The sequence below is a fragment of the Miscanthus floridulus genome, chromosome 9 (assembly GCF_019320115.1).
Source record: "Miscanthus floridulus cultivar M001 chromosome 9, ASM1932011v1, whole genome shotgun sequence".
Lineage (NCBI taxonomy): Eukaryota > Viridiplantae > Streptophyta > Magnoliopsida > Poales > Poaceae > Miscanthus > Miscanthus floridulus.
The window spans coordinates 5,899,810-5,918,903 of record NC_089588.1 but is presented as its reverse complement, the minus strand read 5'-3'; the positions used below and the strand labels follow the sequence as shown (position 1 = coordinate 5,918,903).

Below are 19,094 nucleotides of genomic sequence, written 5' to 3'. Positions count from 1 at the left end.
CCTATTGCTATATGTGGCGGCCTCCGACCATGCAGTCAGCGTAGTCTTAGTTCACGAGCTGGAAAAAGAATCAGGCAAAACTCAAAAGCCAATTTATTTTATCTCAGAAGCACTGTCCGGAGCCAAGCTAAACTACACTGAGGTAGAAAAAGTTGCCTACGCAGTGCTGATGGCATCAAGAAAACTAAAGCATTATTTCCAAGCCAATGAAATCTCAGTTCCAACATCGCTGCACTGCAAGACTTGCTCAGAAACAAAGAAGCCTCTGGCAGAATAGGCAAATGGGCTACAGAGCTATCACAGTTTGGTATCTCGTACATCCCCAGAACAGCAATCAAATCACAAGCACTAGCTGATTTTGTAGCAGATTGGACACCTCCGATAGAGCCCAAGGTACAACCAACCACTCAAAGCTAGATAGCATTCACGGATGGAGCCTGGGGCCAAGCCGGAGCAGGAGCCTTTGCCGTCCTAACAGCACCCTCCGGCGTCAGACTGAAATACGCAGCAAGGCTAGAGTTCAAATCAACAAACAACATAGCAGAATATGAAGGCCTGATCCTAGCCCTCAGTAAAGCAAAGGCCCTAGGGGCAAAAACATTGATAGTCAAAATAGATTCTCAAGTGGTTACTGGCCAAGTAGAGAAAGAATACACAGTAAGAGAGCCAGAACTCATCAAATACCTATCCGTTGTAAAAAAATTTGGAGCGGAGATTCGAGGACTTCACCCTGAAGCACATCCCAAGATCAGAAAATGCAGAGGCAGATGAACTAGCAAAAGCTGCGGCAAACAACCTGCCACTGCCACCAAACACTTTTTACCAGATCCTGAAGTCTCCGGCAACTGCGGAGACATCTAAGGCACCTAAGCCCATACTACACCTGCAAAATAAAGATTGGAGAAAGGCGATAACAGAATTCTTAGAAGGCAAAACCACCGAAGAAGATGAAGCAAAAGCAGCAAGAATACAGGCCAGGGCAAGAAATTACACAATCATAGATGGTGTACTGTATAAGAAAGGAGTAGTCTAGCCTCTCCTAAAATGCATATCATAGAGCGAAGGCATAGAGTTGCTTCAAGAAATACACTCAGGAATTTGCGGGTCCCACATTGGCTCTAGAGCATTATCAGCAAAGGCAATAAGGCAAGGTTTTTACTGGCCAACACACATACAAGACACAGAGCAGACAGTCAGAACATGCAAAGCATGCCAAACATTCTCTCCTGGGCAGACAAAACCATCGTCGGAGACCCAGCTTATACCGCTGATATGGCCGCTACAAAGATGGGGTATGGACCTGGTCGGCCCATTACCACCATCCCAAGGAGGAAACAGATTCACAGTAGTGGCAGTAGAATATTTTACAAGATGGGTCGAAGCAAAGCCACTGGCGAAGATAACCTCAGAAACTGTCAGAAAATTCTTCTGGCAAAACATCATTTGCAGATTCGGTGTACCGAGGATTCTGACAGTAGACAATGGAAAGCAATTTGATTCAGAGAACTTTAAAGAATTCTGCAAAAGCATTGGGACAAAACTAGCCTTCGCCTCAGTATACCACCCAGAGTCCAATGGTGCTGTGGAAAGAGCAAACAGAGTAGTGTTTTCGGCAATATCAAAAACATTGCTGGGCCTCCGCAAAGGAAAATAGGTAGATGAATTACCCAGAGTGATTTGGTCACATAACACAACTATCTCAAGGACAACAGGATTCACACCATTCAAACTGCTCTATGGAGAAGAGGCCATGATGCCAGAAGAAATCAAGCACGAAAGCCTCCGCACAACGAGACAGCTAATGTTGCAAGATGAAGAATATGCAAAAGAAACAATAGAAGCCACAAGACTGGAAGCAGTCGAAAACATTGCAAAATATCAGTCCCAAACCAAGAAGTGGAGGGACTCTCAGGTGGTAAGAAAAGACATAAAACACGAAGACCTCATACTCAGAAGAAAACCCAACGCACAACTTGTTGGCAAACTGCAACCGAAATGGGAAGGCCCATACACAGCAACGGCAGCAGGGCGCCCAGGCTCTTTCCACTTGACCGACAGCGAAGGTGTCACGACAACCCACACCTGGAATATTGACAGCCTCCACAGATACTACATCTAGGCAATGTACCAAAGGGCAACCTCTGCAAATAATAAGCGGAGGCCCCTCTGTTCATTTACTTTTCAGTTCCTTTTTTTTCTTTAACCCAAAAAATGCAAAAGAGCCTGTACTCTTTTCCTCATAGGGGAACTCCAAGCGGAGGTGAGGTTTTTAACGAGGCAGGCTCAATATAAAAATCCTCTAGAAGTATAAAGTGGTAATTCCCCAAAAGAACGCTTGAAAAGTCGAAAAACCGAAAGCCGCCAGCTCTCGCGCCGCAATATTCGGTGAACAAAAACAAGCACAGGTCCTTTCAAAGCGCCGACCACAGGCTTTGGCAATTTGGAATGACCTCCATGGCCAAACAGGCCTCCGACCCTTGACAAAGACCTGACCAGATTTAGGCATCAAGGCAAAAACAACCTTGGCCAAACAGGCCTCCGACCCTTGAAGAAGACCTGACCAGATTTATGCATCAAGGCAAAAACAACCTTGGCCAAACAGGCCTCTGACCCTTGACAAAGACCTGACCAGATTCAGGCATCAAGGCAGAAACCACCTTGGCCAAACAGGCCTCCGACCTTGACGAAGACCTGAACAAATCCAGGCATCAAGGCAAAAACAACCTCGGCCAAACAGGCCTCCAACCTTAACAAAAAAACCTACCCCAAGCATCAGGAAAAACACCATTATGGCGCTAGAACCAGGAAGGAAGTCTCCGCCATCGAAAATAGCAAAAAGAGAAAAATATCTGACAAAACACTGTCACCATTATGGCGCTAGGCCTATTTACTTCAAAAAATCTCAAAAGGAACGAATAATTCAAGCAAGATATAGGCCATTAAAGCCAAGATACGTTCCAACTAACAATGTACCAAAAAGTTAACACCCAAAAGCCACCACCCCACTATAAAACAGGCTCCCCCCATGCCCTTAAAACCTCAGTCAGCATAGGGCGCAAGGGGTGAAGAAGGCAGAGCATAAGCACAAGCCACAGCAACAGCCATGGAGGCAGGGGTCTCCTTAGATATCTAAGTCAGCCGTAGATATTGTACGAAAACTTGTAAAATCGGAGGCACCAGTAGATGGTCGGAGACAGCGGAAATAGAGACAGAACCTACGACATGGTGATGAACAGCGTAGGCCTACGGAAGAGGGGGGACATCGTACGAAATCTCGTAACATCCCCCTGACGCCAGAAACCTAACCTACCATCTCCACAAATGAAACATGTTCCACAGGTGTGCAGCGTCAGAGGCCTATACCACCAGACAGCTAAAACACCCAGCTAAACAAATACCAAAAGTCTCCGCCTCATGCACAAGCCGCACCAAACCTCCTATCGGATCCCACACCGACTCAGCAACCCTCGCCAGGCGAACTTCAAGTATGCCTCCGCCGGCCAAAAAAATGCAAGCACTCCTACCCCGGCCATCAAGCAAGCACAGAGAAGGAGAGAACATGGGGCAGAGGTCCTGGCCACCACCTCTGTATCGCGCACGTTCGCCCAAGCAAAGGCCCACGGTGTGCAAGCTCGGGACTAGACGAGATATGTAAACTAACACAATAGACATAAGCCCCCGCACAAACAATCAAGAAAGTGAACCTGTTTTGTATTCCATAAAACATTAAGTAGCATTCTTACAGGACACAAACTTACAATAAAATCCAAACTATTGTGGCGGAGGTCCGTGCCAAGCAAGCGCGCGAGTAAACCCAGCGCGCTCATCGTCTATGTCAAACTTAACTGACTCAAACACGTCGCGCGCAACGCTGCAGGGAAAGGTTGAACGCCAATACTCCCAAAGCTCTCCGCTCACATAAATACCATCGTTGTAGAGAGTCAAAGGCGCAACATCTTACGCGGGCTCCCGATTCGAAACCTGCGCGAGGTTAAAATTTTCCACAAAACCATTCAGAACAAAAGAAACTTTATTTATAAGAGTCCAACTGGACTACAATATACAAGTCAAAACAGCTAAGTCCTACAAAGAGCCTAGACCTCCGGCGCCTCGGCCGCAGCAGAAGTCCCTGGAACGGAGCCCGCATCAACTGTGGGCGGGGACGGCGCCTACGGCCTCCGACCATCAACACCGCCGATCGTAGCACCCACCGGAGCGCCAGCGGTGGTGGAGGCGTCGCCCGTGGTCGACGAACGCGGAACTGGCGGAGGCCTGCCCGCAAGACTCTTCTGCGCATCCTGTAGCACAGGCTAAAATATCAGTGGCACAGGCAATGAAAGCCTTCGCAGCTTCACAAAAAGCAAGGAGAGAAAAATAGTGGCTACAAAGACTAGAAATACCTTCGCCCTCTTTTCCTCCGCCAGTTTCCGGGCAGCAGGTCTCCCAAATGGAGCCCAAAAGTACCCAATGAAATTTCTCAAGGGTTTTCGCAAACCAAGAGAAGTCTCACCAAGCTCCTCCGGACCCGGCAGCGCTCCCTCTGGAATACTTTCGGTATGCGTACACCCGCCGCGCACCAAAAGCTTGGCGTAATTCGCTACTCCCGCCAGCGCCCCATAGTCCGTGCAGCCATTGATCAGACTGGGGAGCTTCGCAAGGTGACGTTTTAGCCAGGAGGTGAGGGCGTAGACGCTGTCTTCCTCCAGAGGAGCGGAGGTTTCGCCTCCGAACTCGGCGACGATGGCCTGGTAATGGCCAACGGTTGCAGCAAGGACCCCTTGACCGAGTCCAAACGCCTCGTCGTCAAAGACAGCTGCTCCCCCACCACAGTCGCGGATTCCTTCTCAGAGGCCAGCTCTCGCCGGAGACCCTCGGCCAACTCGTTCGCCCTACGGGCCTGCTCGGCGGACAAAACTTCTGCATCCCGAGCCTTGGTGAGATCGACCCTCAAAGCCTCCTTTTCTTGTTCCTTCTCCGCCAGAGAAAGGCGGAGAGCTGCAAGGGAGTTGGCCAAATCCCCTTTTTCACCATCCAGGCGCTCGTTCTCCGCCTTGAGCGCTTCAATCGCAGTATCTCGGTCGGAGACCTTGCGAGTGCAGCGCTCTTCCATAACAACGGCCGTGTGATACCCCTGCGATCAGAAAGAAGAAGACCAAGGCGATCAGCAATAGAAACAAAAACAAGTCTAAATGCGAACATACACCAAAAAAGGCAAACCACCAAAGACGCACCAAGCTCTGGTGTTCTAGATTAACACGGAGAAGTTGGAAGAAATCCATTCCCTCAGACGCTATTTGAAGCGATCTGTTCAAAGAAGAACAAACAAACACAAAACCATAAGGTGAGAAAAACAAATCTCACAATAAATACACCAACCGCCAGAGACCACCTCCGACGTCTCCAAGAACCCCAAGATAGCACTCTTCCCAACCTGAGATAGAAGTGTCGGAGGAGCCTGCGTAGCAAAAAAACAACAACAACAACAACTCAGGTCAGAGGGTCGATCAGAAATAGGCAATAACAACAGGCCAAAAGATGAGTAAGATAAAAAACACTCTATACTCACTCGGACCCGGCGCCATCGGCCCCGGCTGCCCTGGACCAAACCTGACGCTGGCAGCGGCCGCTCGCTCCACTGGGGCGAGGAGTCCAGCCATGACATCACCTACAAAGCAACAAGTACACATTATTAGCACTTGATATAATACATAAACAGATAAACCAGGCGAAGACAGTAAACACAAAAATGTGCGCCAAACAAACTCACTCATAAAAAGCCAAGGCTGGGCCGCCTGCCGAGCCCCCTGGGCAGAAGTCTCCGCCCCATCATGCGGCAAAGGCCCAAAGGGCCGGCTCTCCTCTGCCAGCGGCCTGGCGGGCGAAGGGCTCGAAGAAGACTGAGCTGCCGGGGCCTGCTCAGTTAGCACAGCCTCCAGCATGGAGGAAGGCACAACAACGGCGGGAGATGGCGCAACAACGGCGGGAGACGAAGGAGCGTGCTGCAAGATGACCTCCGCACCCTCTTCAGAACTTGAATACAACCCGCCAAAAATGTCGGGCATAGGATCGGCGGCGCTAGCCTCCGACTGTTCGGCGACACTCGCAGCACCGTGCAAGGAGCGTGCCGGAGCAGCGCTGGCCTCCGGACGCTCCGCACCGCTCACAGTGCCGCGCACAGGGCGCACCGGAGCTCCAAGAGAGCCGCGATCCCCGCCGCTCGCGACCCGCACGTCCACTGATGGGACGGAGGAGCTCTGAACATCTTCACTGCCGGCGGAGGCAACGCCCACACTACCGGCCAAAGACGCGGCCGGTGTGATCACCAGAGCACCGGTCTTCTTCTTCTTTTTCGCAGGCGCCTGAGCAATAGCGGCGCCCTTCCTCTTCTTGGACTCGGCCTCTGCCGTAACATTCTTCACGGAGGCCTTCTTCTTCTTCTTGTCAATCGAAGCCAGGACCTCGGCGGGAACCTCGTGCTCCCGGTAGACGATCCCGAGCTCCTCAAAAACTCGATTGAGCCGTGGCATGGTGCCTGCCACGACTCTCTGAGATGTGTACTCACGCTCGGGAATTTTGCCAACCAACCCGACGGTGGCCTCCTCAACGTCGGCAACGAAGCTGTCCTCCGTCACCCCTCCCCCAAAGACCGACCAAAGCGGGGGAATGGAATCCCGGCCTCCGGCCCAAAAACGGGAACCTTCACCTTTTCCAGCCGAAAGGCTGGGTTGTCTCTACCCAGGGGCCAATAGTTGGAGGCCATAATCTCCTCCACCAGGTCGTGGCCCCCGGAGTAGCTGCACGCTGCCGCAAAAGCCCGGTCGCAAGCCTTCCTCACCGGAGACATCTCCTCCGGTGGATCCACGCGCGTATGCGGCGCCATCACCTCCATTCTTGAAGTCAATGGATACTCCACGACCTCCGCACTATCCTCAGTAGTGCCGCGGACCCCGTAGATCTTCACGTAGAACCACTGCTCAAGCCAGCCACGGTCCCACTTGCCCTTCTGGCAAAAAGAAATCTCCAGGCGGTCTACGCCTTGGTTCCTCTTCGACATAAAGGTGCAACTACCATATTGGTAGGTCACCTCCACCTCCTTGCCCTCCCGCACCTCCTTCTTCTTCTCCGGCTGCTTCTACAGCTCGTAATACGCGCAGAAGGTGTCCACATCCGGCTCGGCGCCATAAGAAACACACGCCCAGCAAAATTTGTTGAGCGTGAGGAAGGCCGTAGGGGTCAGATGGTGAACCTGGACGTTGAACGTCTCCAACACCCGGCGGAGGAAGGGGACGTAAGGAAGGCGGAGGCCGCAGGTGAAAAAGTCCCGAAACACCACCGCATATCCCTCCTCCGGCTCTGGAACGGTCTGGCCGGGCGGAGGGATCTTTACCCTCGAAGAAGGAAAATACGATTCCTTCAACATCTCCGCGACCGCCTCTTCAGTAATGGAGGACGGGCTGAAATCCCATGACTTTATTGCCATGTCTCCGGAATCCGCAGCGACCAGGTCATCGACAGACGCAGAGACACTCCCCAAATCCTCCTCCACCAGCTTCTCAAATTCCAGCGCAGAGGCGGAGGCAATCATGCACTCCTCAAAACGTGCACTCTAGCCGCCTGCCCTAACACCAAGAAGGTGGCGATAGGGTCCGAAGAAGGCGGGCTGGCGAGTATGGGCGAAGGCCGAAAAGAAAGCCACCGCGGCGGCAACCTGGGAGGAAGGCGCAAGCGGAAAGAAGGAACGCGCGAAGGCAGTTCAAGCAAAAGCAAAGAAAGCAAAGAGCGATTTCAGGCGTTGCAACGAAAACGAATGACTCGTGCGGGGGGGGGGGGGGACCCTGCCACCAACACCGCCCTTATATAGGCCGCGGGCGGGCGGTTCAGCTCTCGACGTACAACGGTCACCCCCGGATAGTGCGCCTGGCGCCCAACGGTAACCCCTGGATAAGTTGCAAGGTGCACAACGGCTAGATTTGTAGCCCAACGGCAACCTTAACAAGACCAGCGGCCATGCTAGAGCGGGCCAGGGGGGAACCGGCGAGGATCGGTCGGAGACACGACCACGCGCAGTCTCCGCCCCTGCGGACGTCCTTGCTTAAGGCGCTTTGAGCTCACGACACGCTCAGGCGGACCGTGGTCTCAAAAGGGGGGAACTGTTGTAACATGGCCTCCGAGAGTAGCGGAGACCTACGCGGTCAGCAGTTCGCAAAGACGTCTCCGACCGATCACCTAAGCGAAGGCCCAGCCACCACGCCTCCAGACCCTGACCCTGGAAAGATGACAGTTTCTTAGACTGTGCTCGTAGGACGCTGCATGCAACCTCGGCGGAGCCTCCGCCCGTTAGGCGCGCAGGCACCTCCGGACGAAGAGGGCGGAGGCCGCCCCACTGACAGGCTAATCAAATGCCAACGTCTAATATGTGTGTGCAGGTAAGCAGAGGAAGGCGCTCATGGACGGCGCTGGCACTCCGGTTCGGCCTCCGCTCATATGGGCGGAGGCCCGAGCAGGAGCACGACTGAACCAGGCGTCGGAGGTCGGTGGCTTTCGGCGTCCCTGAGGCGGAGACCGACGGCAGAGGGCCAAAGGCCCATCAATGAATCCTGAGGCCTGCTGGACCGGTTGGTCACGCAGGCCCAGTATCTGATAGCGGCGTGGCAAGATTACACCCGAGACGAAGAGCAAGTAGAGGAATATTCACAGAATGTACTGTAGCAGTTGAGGGGCACTGTTGTAAGCACCGCAAAGGCGGTAGGTGAGCCCTATAAATAGGAAACACTTGTAACAGTACGGAGAGGTTGGTAAATGTATTAATGAAACCATAGCATTACGTGTCACTCCCTTACACGCCCACTTGCCGTGCCAACCCATCCAAAGCTCCCGCCCGATTACTGCACTCATCGGGCGGAGGCCCCTACCACTTCCTCACCGTCTGAGATAGCAAGTCTCAACAGATACAAACCTACAGGCATTACGGGCAGCCAGGTGTCACCAAGTACAAGTAGTGTACAACTATACCAGAACAAGCCTTTCTTTCTTCATTCCTCTGGCCGGCAACGGGTAATCATCAGTCAACATATTAGCCAAACAAGCCCAGCCAAGGCGCAAGCGACCAATATGGCCATCCGACCAATATAATCGGGCTACTACTTTCCTACAAAATGTTGCTACGGAGCAGTCCATGGAGGTGCACCACAACACACTCGATCTCTGTATGCATTTCTGTCTTCTGCAAGCAGCTCCAATGGCTCCTGCAAGCAGCTCGTTCGTGCTGGTGTTATTGCTGGCCACCTTACTGTCAGTTCTAGTTTCTGGTGTTGCTTCTGCTTCTTCGTCTTCTCCGGGCCCAAGTCTGACTCCCAACAACATCAATGGCAGCGACACTGACCTCGCGGCGCTCCTGGCTTTCAAAGGCCAACTCGCCGATCCTCTCGGTGTCCTTGCCAGCAACTGGACAACCAAGGTGTCCTTCTGTCGCTGGGTCGGAGTCTCATGCAGCCGCCGCCGGCAGCGCGTCACCACGCTATCTTTGCCAGGTGTGTCACGCCAAGGAGAGCTCGGCCCACATCTCGGTAACCTCTCTTTCCTCATGCTGCTCAACCTCACAAACACCGACCTCTCCGGTACAATTCCTTCCGATCTTGGTAGGCTACATCGGCTTAGTGTTAGAGTAACTAGGAATAGTACCACATTGTCTAACCACGTGAGGTGTTAGTCCTATGTACTCTATATAATCAGGCCATGAGGCCCAATGCAATATAACATAATCTCCACCAATTATATCCTTCTTCATGGTATCATTCGCCTAGGTTTAGATCCTAACCCTAGCCGCCGCCGCTTCCACACCACGCGCCCCGGGGAGAAATCGATCTCCGCCGGGGGCAGCGCCACCTCTTTAGGCGTCGGATCCTATTGATCCCGCGCCCTCTTTGTCGTCGTCAAGCGGCAGATCGGGTCTTCTCGCGGCGCGCGCCGCCCTCTCCACGCTCGCCGTGGAGGATGCTGGGCGTCGCCCCATCCCGCGCCGCCGTGGTGGTGGCCCGGGCAGATCGACCCCAACATCGTGCCGCTATGGTGGCGGCCGGCCAATCTGCGTCATCCTCGCGACCCGCCGTGCTCCCCGCCCCGTCCGACTCTAGCAGCTCGTGCCGCGAGCCGGGACGAGCCACGCTGAGGTGCACTGTTGCCGGGGTACACCTGATCCGTTGTTGCTGTATCTTTTTGGTTTGCCTGATCACTGATCGGGATTGAGTCGCCCATCGCCAGTCGACCTCGCGCATACCTACTCCGGCATCGGCATCGACTACAATGACATCTACATCTTCGACTGTGCGGCCTGGCCGGGGCAGGCGATGCCGAGGGGACGCCTTCCCGCGTCGCTTCTCGGTCATTCAGTCCGCATGTCTACATCGTCGGTTCGTCATCACCACCACAGATTGGGACGCCTCCGCCGGCTTCTTCCATCGTCGCTCCACCTCGCGCGTACTCGGTCCGTACAACCGATTATGCGCGATCCACCTGGCTCCCGTGACGTCCATCGCCGAGTACTATGCGCATCTTCTCCGAGCAACAGAGTTGCTGGCTTGCTGCCGTGTCGCCTCGTCGGGCTGCAGCACCGCCGCCCGTGTGTCCGCTTCGCCGTTGCATCTACATCATCGTCCCCTGTGCATCGACGACTGTACTGCGCACTCTTTGCTGCGCCATCCGTCTGCACAAGGTCTTCATCCTGCTGATTAGGCCTTCGTCATCGAGCTGCCGCTACCCGCGCCGTCGCTGAGCCATGCTCGCCGGTCGCACCCCTCGCATCGTCGCTGAGCCCTGCTCACCGATGCGTCTGCTCTCGCACTCTCGCACTGCTTCTTCTTCTTCGTCCAGCACAACCACGTCGACAACATCACCATGGTTGGGGCCCTCTACCTTGTACGCCCGGTATTGGCAACACCGACGCGTGCTTTCGTCCTCGATGCGTTGCTGGGACTGGCAAACCCAGCCCACGCCTCGGCGCACAGGTGGCTTGACTGCATCGACTTCGGCATCGACCCTCCCGTTCCTACCCCGTCTGCCTCGACTGCGTCGTCGTCTTTCTTCTACGTGTACGACGGCCTTGACTGCGTTGACTTCGGCATCGCCCCCTTCCACGACGACTGCCTCGACGCGTCTCCGTCATTATCATGGCGCCCCTCGCGCGCCTGCAGCTCCATCGACAAGGCATCCGACCACAACTACGTCGACCTCGGCCATCTTCAGCACGGCTTCTTCGACCACGGCTATTGCGCCCTCACGCTCGCTACCTCGACATCGGCACAAAAGGGCTACCGCCTTGCATGAGGACTCATCGGCTTCTTCTCCAGCCACATCATATGGGCCGCATCGACTGTTATGACTGCAGGGGATGTTAGCTTCAGCTTAAGCTTCTTCTCCAGTGTCACCGTCTGCGGCGCTCCCGCTGTGGCTGTGGGGGGATGTTAGAGTAACTAGGAATAGTACCACATTGTCTAACCACGTGAGGTGTTAGTCCTATGTACTCTATATAATCAGCCCATGAGGCCCAATGCAATATAACACAATCTCCACCAATTATATTCTCCTTCACTTAGGGAACTAAGTCTCCCTGGAAATGGCCTCTCTGGTGCCATTCCTAGTACCATAGGCAATCTCTCACAGCTGTACCTTCTTGACCTTAGTTACAACAGTCTCTCCAAGCAGATCTTGCCGGAGCTGCTACAGAATCTGCCCAATCTTCAGGGCCTTTCTTTGAAAAATAACGAGTTAAGTGGTGAAATACCACCATATCTTTTCAATAACACACCTTCACTGAGGTACATCGACCTTGGAAACAACATGCTATCAGGTACGATACCTCACGGTGTGGGCTCCTTGCCCCGGCTAGAGTACTTGGACCTGCAACTCAATCAGCTCTCTGGCACAGTACCCACGACCATGTTCAACATGTCACTGCTGCAAGTCATGTCACTAGGACAAAACAATCTATCTGGGTCAATTCCTAGCAATCAAAGTTTTAGCCTACCGGTGTTGGAGAGGTTTTTCTTGCCTAAGAACAACTTTGTAGGTGGGATACCACTAGCGCTTTCAGGATGCCATAAAACTGCAATTTCTCTCATTGGCCTTCAATTCTTTCTTTGATACTGTGCCAACATGGTTGGCTCAACTACCCCAACTCACAACTATTCTTTTGGGCAATAATCACCTTGTTGGATCTATCCCAGCTGTTCTTAGTAATCTCACCAGTCTTACTGTTCTAAGCCTAGCTTTCTGCAACCTGACAGGAGATATTCCAACTGAATTAGGCCTAATGCGAGGACTCTCGTATCTGCATCTTGGAACCAACCAGCTAACAGGTCCAATGCCAACCAGTCTCACAAATTTATCTAATATGTATAACCTAAATCTTCAACAAAATCACTTGTCTGGATCAGTACCATCCACACTTGGGAACATCCGAGCTCTGATCACGTTTGAACTGTCATATAATAATTTCAACGGAAATCTTGGCTTCCTGTCCTCTCTTTCCAATTGTAGGCAGCTCCAGGAGGTTCGCATATTTTCTAATTCTTTCACTGGGGAACTTCCTGACCATGTGGGAAACCTGTCCACAGAATTCAAAGGGTTTTATGCAGGCTACAACAAGATAACAGGTGTGCTTCCACCAACCTTGGCAAACTTAAGTAATCTTTACCAGATTGATCTTCGCAACAACCTACTAACGGGAGCAATACCAGAATCGATCACATTGATGCAAAATCTGGGATACCTTGATATCTCAGGCAATGATATGTCAGGCCCTATCCCAACACAAATTGGTATGTTGACAAGCTTACAAAGTTTGTATCTCTTGGGAAACAAATTGTTTGGTCCTATACCCGATAGCATAGGAAACCTCACCAAGATAGAGTCCCTCGTGTTGGCGTATAACCACTTAAATTCAACAATACCGGCTAGCTTATTCCACCTTGATAAACTTCTCGGACTCTATCTTTCTTACAATTATTTTTCTGGTGCCCTACCGGCTGATGTTAGTGGTCTAAAACAGGTGGATCAAATTTTTATATCTTCCAACTTTTTGACCGGAAAAATCCCTGATTGATTTGGACAGCTTAGGATGCTCCATGATTTAAATCTATCACACAACTCATTTGAGGACACAATCCCAGAATCTTTTCAAGAGCTGATCAACTTAGCATCACTCGATATCTCCTCCAACAATATCTCTGGTGCCATTCCCAAGTTCCTTGCCAACCTCTCCTTAACAATCTTGGATCTCTCCTTTAATAAGCTAGAAGGTAAGATACCAGAGGGAGGCGTTTTCTCAAACATCACCTTGTCATCATTGATTGGGAATGCTGGACTATGTGGTGCTCCCCATCTAGGATTTTCACCATGTCTTATGAGGTCTAACTCAAATGACATGCATTTGCTAAAATATCTACTCCCTGCTGCCATCATAGCATTTGGTTCTATTGTTCTTTTTGTTTACCTAATGATTAGAAGGAAACTTAGAAACAAGAGAGAAGTACATGCCTCTGTTTCTGGCCAAAGTGATGACATGAGCCATAGGTTACTCTCCTACCATGAGCTTGTTCGCGCCACTGATAATTTTTCCGACAATAACCTGTTGGGGACTGGGAGCTTTGGAAAAGTTTTCAAGGGCCAACTGAACACCGGATTGGTGGTTGCAGTAAAAGTTCTAGACATGCAACTGGAACAAGCAATTAGAAGCTTCGATGCTGAGTGCCGTGTGCTTCACATGGCTCGACACCGGAATCTGATAAAGATACTAAGCACCTGCTCCAACCTGGACCTTAGAATATTGGTGCTTGAGTACATGCCCAATGGAAGCCTGGATATGCTCCTACACGCTGAAGGAAGAAGACACCTTGGGTTCCTCAAGAGGCTCGACATCATGCTGGATGCGTCGATGGCAATGGTGTATCTACACCACGAGCACCACGAGGTGGTCCTGCACTGTGACTTAAGCCTGCCAACATGCTATTTGACGATGACATGACAGCGCATGTAGCGGACTTTGGTATAGCAAAGTTGCTATTGGGTGATGACAGTTCCATGATCACTGCAACCATGCCTGGAACACTTGGGTACATGGCACCAGGTACGAGAGCATTTTGTACTCTTGCCAAACCTAGTTTAGAATTTGTTTATTGTGTCCATCAATTATGCTGAATCTCTGTTTTGTGAACTCTCTTAAGCAGAGTACGCATCTCTTGGAAAGGCATCACGCAAGAGTGACGTGTTCTGCTATGGAATCATGCTCCTTGAAGTCTTCACTGGAAAGAGACCCACAGATCTGCTGTTCGATGGAGAACTGAGCATCAGGCAGTGGGTTCATCAAGCATTTCCATCTGAACTTGCCTCTGTTCTGGATGACCAGCTTCTGCAGGCAGCTGCTTCTATCCGTGACCTGAATGATTCTCTTGTGCCAATATTCGAGATGGGCTTGCTCTGCTCAAGTGGCTCGCCTGAAGAAAGGATGTCAATGAGGAACGTGGTGGTGAAACTGAAGAAGATAAAAGAGGAATACACAAAAATGACATCAGTAACAATGTAGAGCGCTGCCCTGTAATTGGTCACCCCTATTTTTATACTATGTCCGATTGTCTGTTCTTGTCGCTTGCTTCTGCAGTATAGGAGCGTAACATCAGCTGCAGTGCAAGACAGTGAGGATGGCAAGCTGAGTATGAACATAGTGCAGCAATGTGCTATGTTAGCCAAGGACCTTATCGACAACTAGGACTAAGAAAACCGATGGGAGATTCTGGCTGGGGTGTGGGCCAAATTACTTGTACACATTGCCCCCAGTTGGAACTCAGAAGAGCACAAGTATAGACCTGACTCTGGAGGAGAGTTCTTAACCTTTATCTGGCATTGCTTTGGTTACAATGCGTCGAGAAGGGTAACCAGTGGTATGTGTGGATGCTGTTGTAATTGTGGTTTGTAGTCAGCTTCAAGCCTTCGACTGTTATGTGTTTAGGAGAAGCTTGTTACTGTACGCTGTTGTAATTGTGGTTGTAGCCTACAACAGAACAAAGGTATATTCGCAGTTACTACGTACTAGCAGGTTGGGAATGAGGCAAAACAAAGAAAAAACCACTGTCTAGCTTAGATTTAGCCATTAACTATGGTGAGTCGGATGCTTTTGTTGACAAAAAAAAAAAACACTTCTTTCACCATGCATTCCCACCCACAGGAAATTCTTCAGTAAGTATACAGTATTTTGAGCCCAAGAAATGATCTTCCCTTCAGCGTTTAACAATATATATATTATACTAGTACAATCATATGCAATATACCAATATGTTGTTCCAGCTAGCAGTGTACTTGCGCCAAATGGAAGCAGGAGTAATGAGCGAGTGAGCATGAATATTTGAAGGAATTGAAAGGCTGGAGGCGCCAGGTGATCATCCAAAAAATAAAAATAAAAAGATTGCCGTAATTGTGAAAAAATATTTTCAAGTGCAATTGACTCTCAGGAGTCAGGAACTCAGGATCATTTTTTTTAGAAAGGGAAATATCATTGTCCTCTGCGATTGCACGCATCCAAGTTCTTACTATGTTGTCAGCTCAATCGCTAATCTCAAAAAGGAAAAGACTACACAAGCAAGAGGAAATGATCATAAGCAAATTCTATTGTTATCTATCTGTGGCGAAAATATTCAAAAGACCAACTTTCAGTGCTCTACTCGCCAAGCGAATTTGTTTCATTTGTGCTCTCATGCTGCAACAATATAATGCCCAAAATTGCATCCATTATGTTTCCCTAAAGGTAGCATGCATAAAAGTGGTGAATCGCTTTTCCTCAAAAACTAGATCATTGCGTGTACACCAAATTACCCAAGTAAGAGCTGCAACTCCCACAAAGACCATTTTTTTTTCGTCTTCATATATATCAGTTGTGCTTGGACAACTCCCTCTCCCAATAATGAGTGTACACAAAAGTCGTATCTATAACACTGCCATGATAAGGCACATGTAAGTGGCCCAAATCTTGAACCCTCAAGCTATACAAATGCTAAGCCACGGCTCTTCCATTTAATAGATGCAAGAAGACCACCTCTTTGTAAGGATGGAATCCAAGTATATATGGATATAAGTCCAGTGTAGCATTTTCCATCCAAGTATCAGTGTAGCATTTTTCATCTGTACTTTCAATCTCAAGGGCATTAGCATCACCAAAGCTTCATCCAATTTCATCTTTTGCTTTTGCTCTCCTGTTGTTACTTTCATTGTAGTTATCACCACGACGCTAGAAATAGACATTAGTGACAGGCCTAGACGTACTTTAGTGACGGAAAACACATGCGTCACTAATTTTGCATCACTAATGTGGATCCATCACTGAAAACAAATAATGTCAGTCACTAATATGTGTCTGTAGTGACGGGTCCTAACTATCCCCCGTCACCTAAGGCATCCTATTGAACCATGTCACTGCACAAAAAATACTAGTGACACGTTATAATCACCAGTGTCACTGCATAGGAAATATTAGTGACGTGTTATAATTACCCTGGCACAGATATCATTTAGCAGTGTTGGGGTTTACAGAACCCGTGTCACTGAAGTCAAATAATAGTGACGGATTAATTATGAAAACGCGTCACTATTAGTGGGCAGTAGTGACGGGTTTTACATATCTTAACGATGGATATTACAGGATAGGGTGACTCTTTAATGATGGGTTTTACAGAACCGTAGTGACTTTTTTGAAACGCGTCACTAAATTTGAGCAACGATGTGGGTGCATTCACCAAAGACATACTCTCTCTGTCGTGTAATACAGTGCATTCTATGAATTCTAAGACAAATTAAGAGAGATCATAAAAGATGCATGTACCCTCATTTTATTTCCTAATCAGTCATCAACGTGAACGTGATTAATGGTGATTGGTTGATAAGTAGAAAGTATTTAATTTAAAATTAGTTTTTGTCCTCTAGAATGCACTACGTCAGAATAGTACTTCACTACCGGTTCAAAATACCCCATCACTGCCGAATTTTGAACCGGCACAACCATACCGGCACTGATGAGGGTAAGCTATCACTGTCGGTTCCTACAAACCGGCAGTGTTCTTCAACTTTACTGCCGGTTCTTTACACAACCGGCAGAGTTCAGTTTCACCAACACTACCGGTTCATAAGACCATCCGGTAGAGTTCAGTTCTACCAACACTGTCGCTTTGTGTTTCAACCGGCAGTGTTGTGGTAAGAATCACTGCCGGTTTGTGACAAGAACCGGCAGTGATGGCTAAGCCAACGCTGCCGGCCTGTGGCTCCAGCCGGCAGTGCCATCACTGCCGGTTTGTTGCTAACCGGCAGTGATGTTTACGACAACACTGTCGGTTTTCTGCTAACCGGCAGTGATGTCACGTTCGTATTTTATTGTTTTATAATTTATTTTAATTTATATTTTTTCGTGGAATCGGGTTTCGCTTTATATACGCTACGTAGACGACTGGTCCATCAATATTAAACATTACAAATATTACGGTTACAGTTCAAATGTTCTTATCAAGATCTCGATCCCTCAAAATAAAAAAGAAATGTTCTCGAACTTCACAGATTGTGCAATGCTTCTCGGACTTCTTACAATAATCTGGCGAGCCGCTCTGGGCCATACTGGTCCTTGAACTTCATGGATTGTGCAATGGAAAATACTCCATCTTTTTTCAATACCTCGGCGAAGATGAATTTTGCCAGCTCCGATTGCAGCGCGACGATCTCCATGTCTAACAACTTTCGTGGTTATATTTCTTGCACTGTCGTTCAAAAAAGATGATATCGAAAGAGAAATTAGTAAATCATTTTGTTGAATGATTAACAGACATAAATGAAATGGGGATTATACACACTAACTTATCGGTTTCTTCCGATTTCCTACCGATGTAGCGAAGTATTGCCCACTTACATAAAACCCGCATTCATTGTTTTCCGCCGGCTGTTTTAGGTACTTCCCCTCCATTTCGACAACCTTGAATGGGACCTGCGTCCCACCGATATGTCTTCTTCGGACACTGAGCAACATTAAAAGGAGAAACGTTAGAAAGCGGTATGTGTGATTAGAAAATAATATGTTATTAGGATCGCTTACTAATTCAGCACTGCCACCAGTGCATCTAGATGATGAAATGGTTTTTTCTTCGAGTCCCACACCTCGATCAGATTTTTGGCAAGATTAACACAAATAAAGACGAAATGGTGGCTGCAATCACAGAATCCTTATTATCGAATAATCTTAACGAAAAAAGAAGCATAAAATTAAAAGCCGAGAACACATACTCGCAGTTGTAGGCTAGAAGTATGTGGGTTTTGTTGTTCATCTTGAATTCATCAAAAACAGCAATCAATCTATGTTTCAGGTCTTCCACGTCACATCCATGGAGGCCTAGACATGTCTTCGACGAACTTCTGTATCTTCTTTAAATCTTCATTGTGTATTTCATCGGCTCTTGTTGTAGCGTACTGATTCTGTGTTTGCCTTTTGAATTCGGACTTCAACAAACACGGAGGCAGTGAGGCACAGAGATTGAACAAACTAATACAATCTTCCTTCGAGATATGTGCTGTAAATTTTCCTTCCATCAAGTTTGTAACGCTGCCACTGAACGGCCTTTTTCTTTTTTGTTGGTCCACTTTAGGAGCATTAGCGACCGAATCCAAGGACCTTTTCTGCGACTGTGAAGATGCCTTTGATCTTGTTTTGGGCTGAGGTGGAGGAGGAGGAGGATGACGACAAGAATTCTATTTTTCCGGGGCTGATGAAGATGGAGGAGGAGGAGGAGGAGGACGACGAGTCTTCTCTTTTCTCGGGGCTGATGAAGATGGAGTCGGACGAGGAGGAATAGAAAGAGACCTCTGTCTTCTCGGCGGTGATGGCAAGGGGTGAGGAGGAGAGTGATCTCTATTGGGAGATGGTGAGTGATCATCGAGGGTGGGCGAAGACTCGCAGTTGTCCTCATCATCAGAGGATAATTGGTGGTCAAGGTTAATGAAGCGCTTGCGCTAGGCCACTTGAGAGCCCTTGTTATGACCAAGTTTCGGCCTGTCTTCCGCTATGGGGTACTCAA

General features: G+C 49.4%; 1 pseudogene; it reads left to right on the top strand.

The window, feature by feature from the left end:
• The first annotated feature begins 9,238 nt into the window (after positions 1 to 9,238).
• LOC136479137 (probable LRR receptor-like serine/threonine-protein kinase At3g47570) lies at positions 9,239 to 14,761 on the top strand (annotated as a pseudogene).
• Positions 14,762 to 19,094: the final 4,333 nt, after the last annotated feature.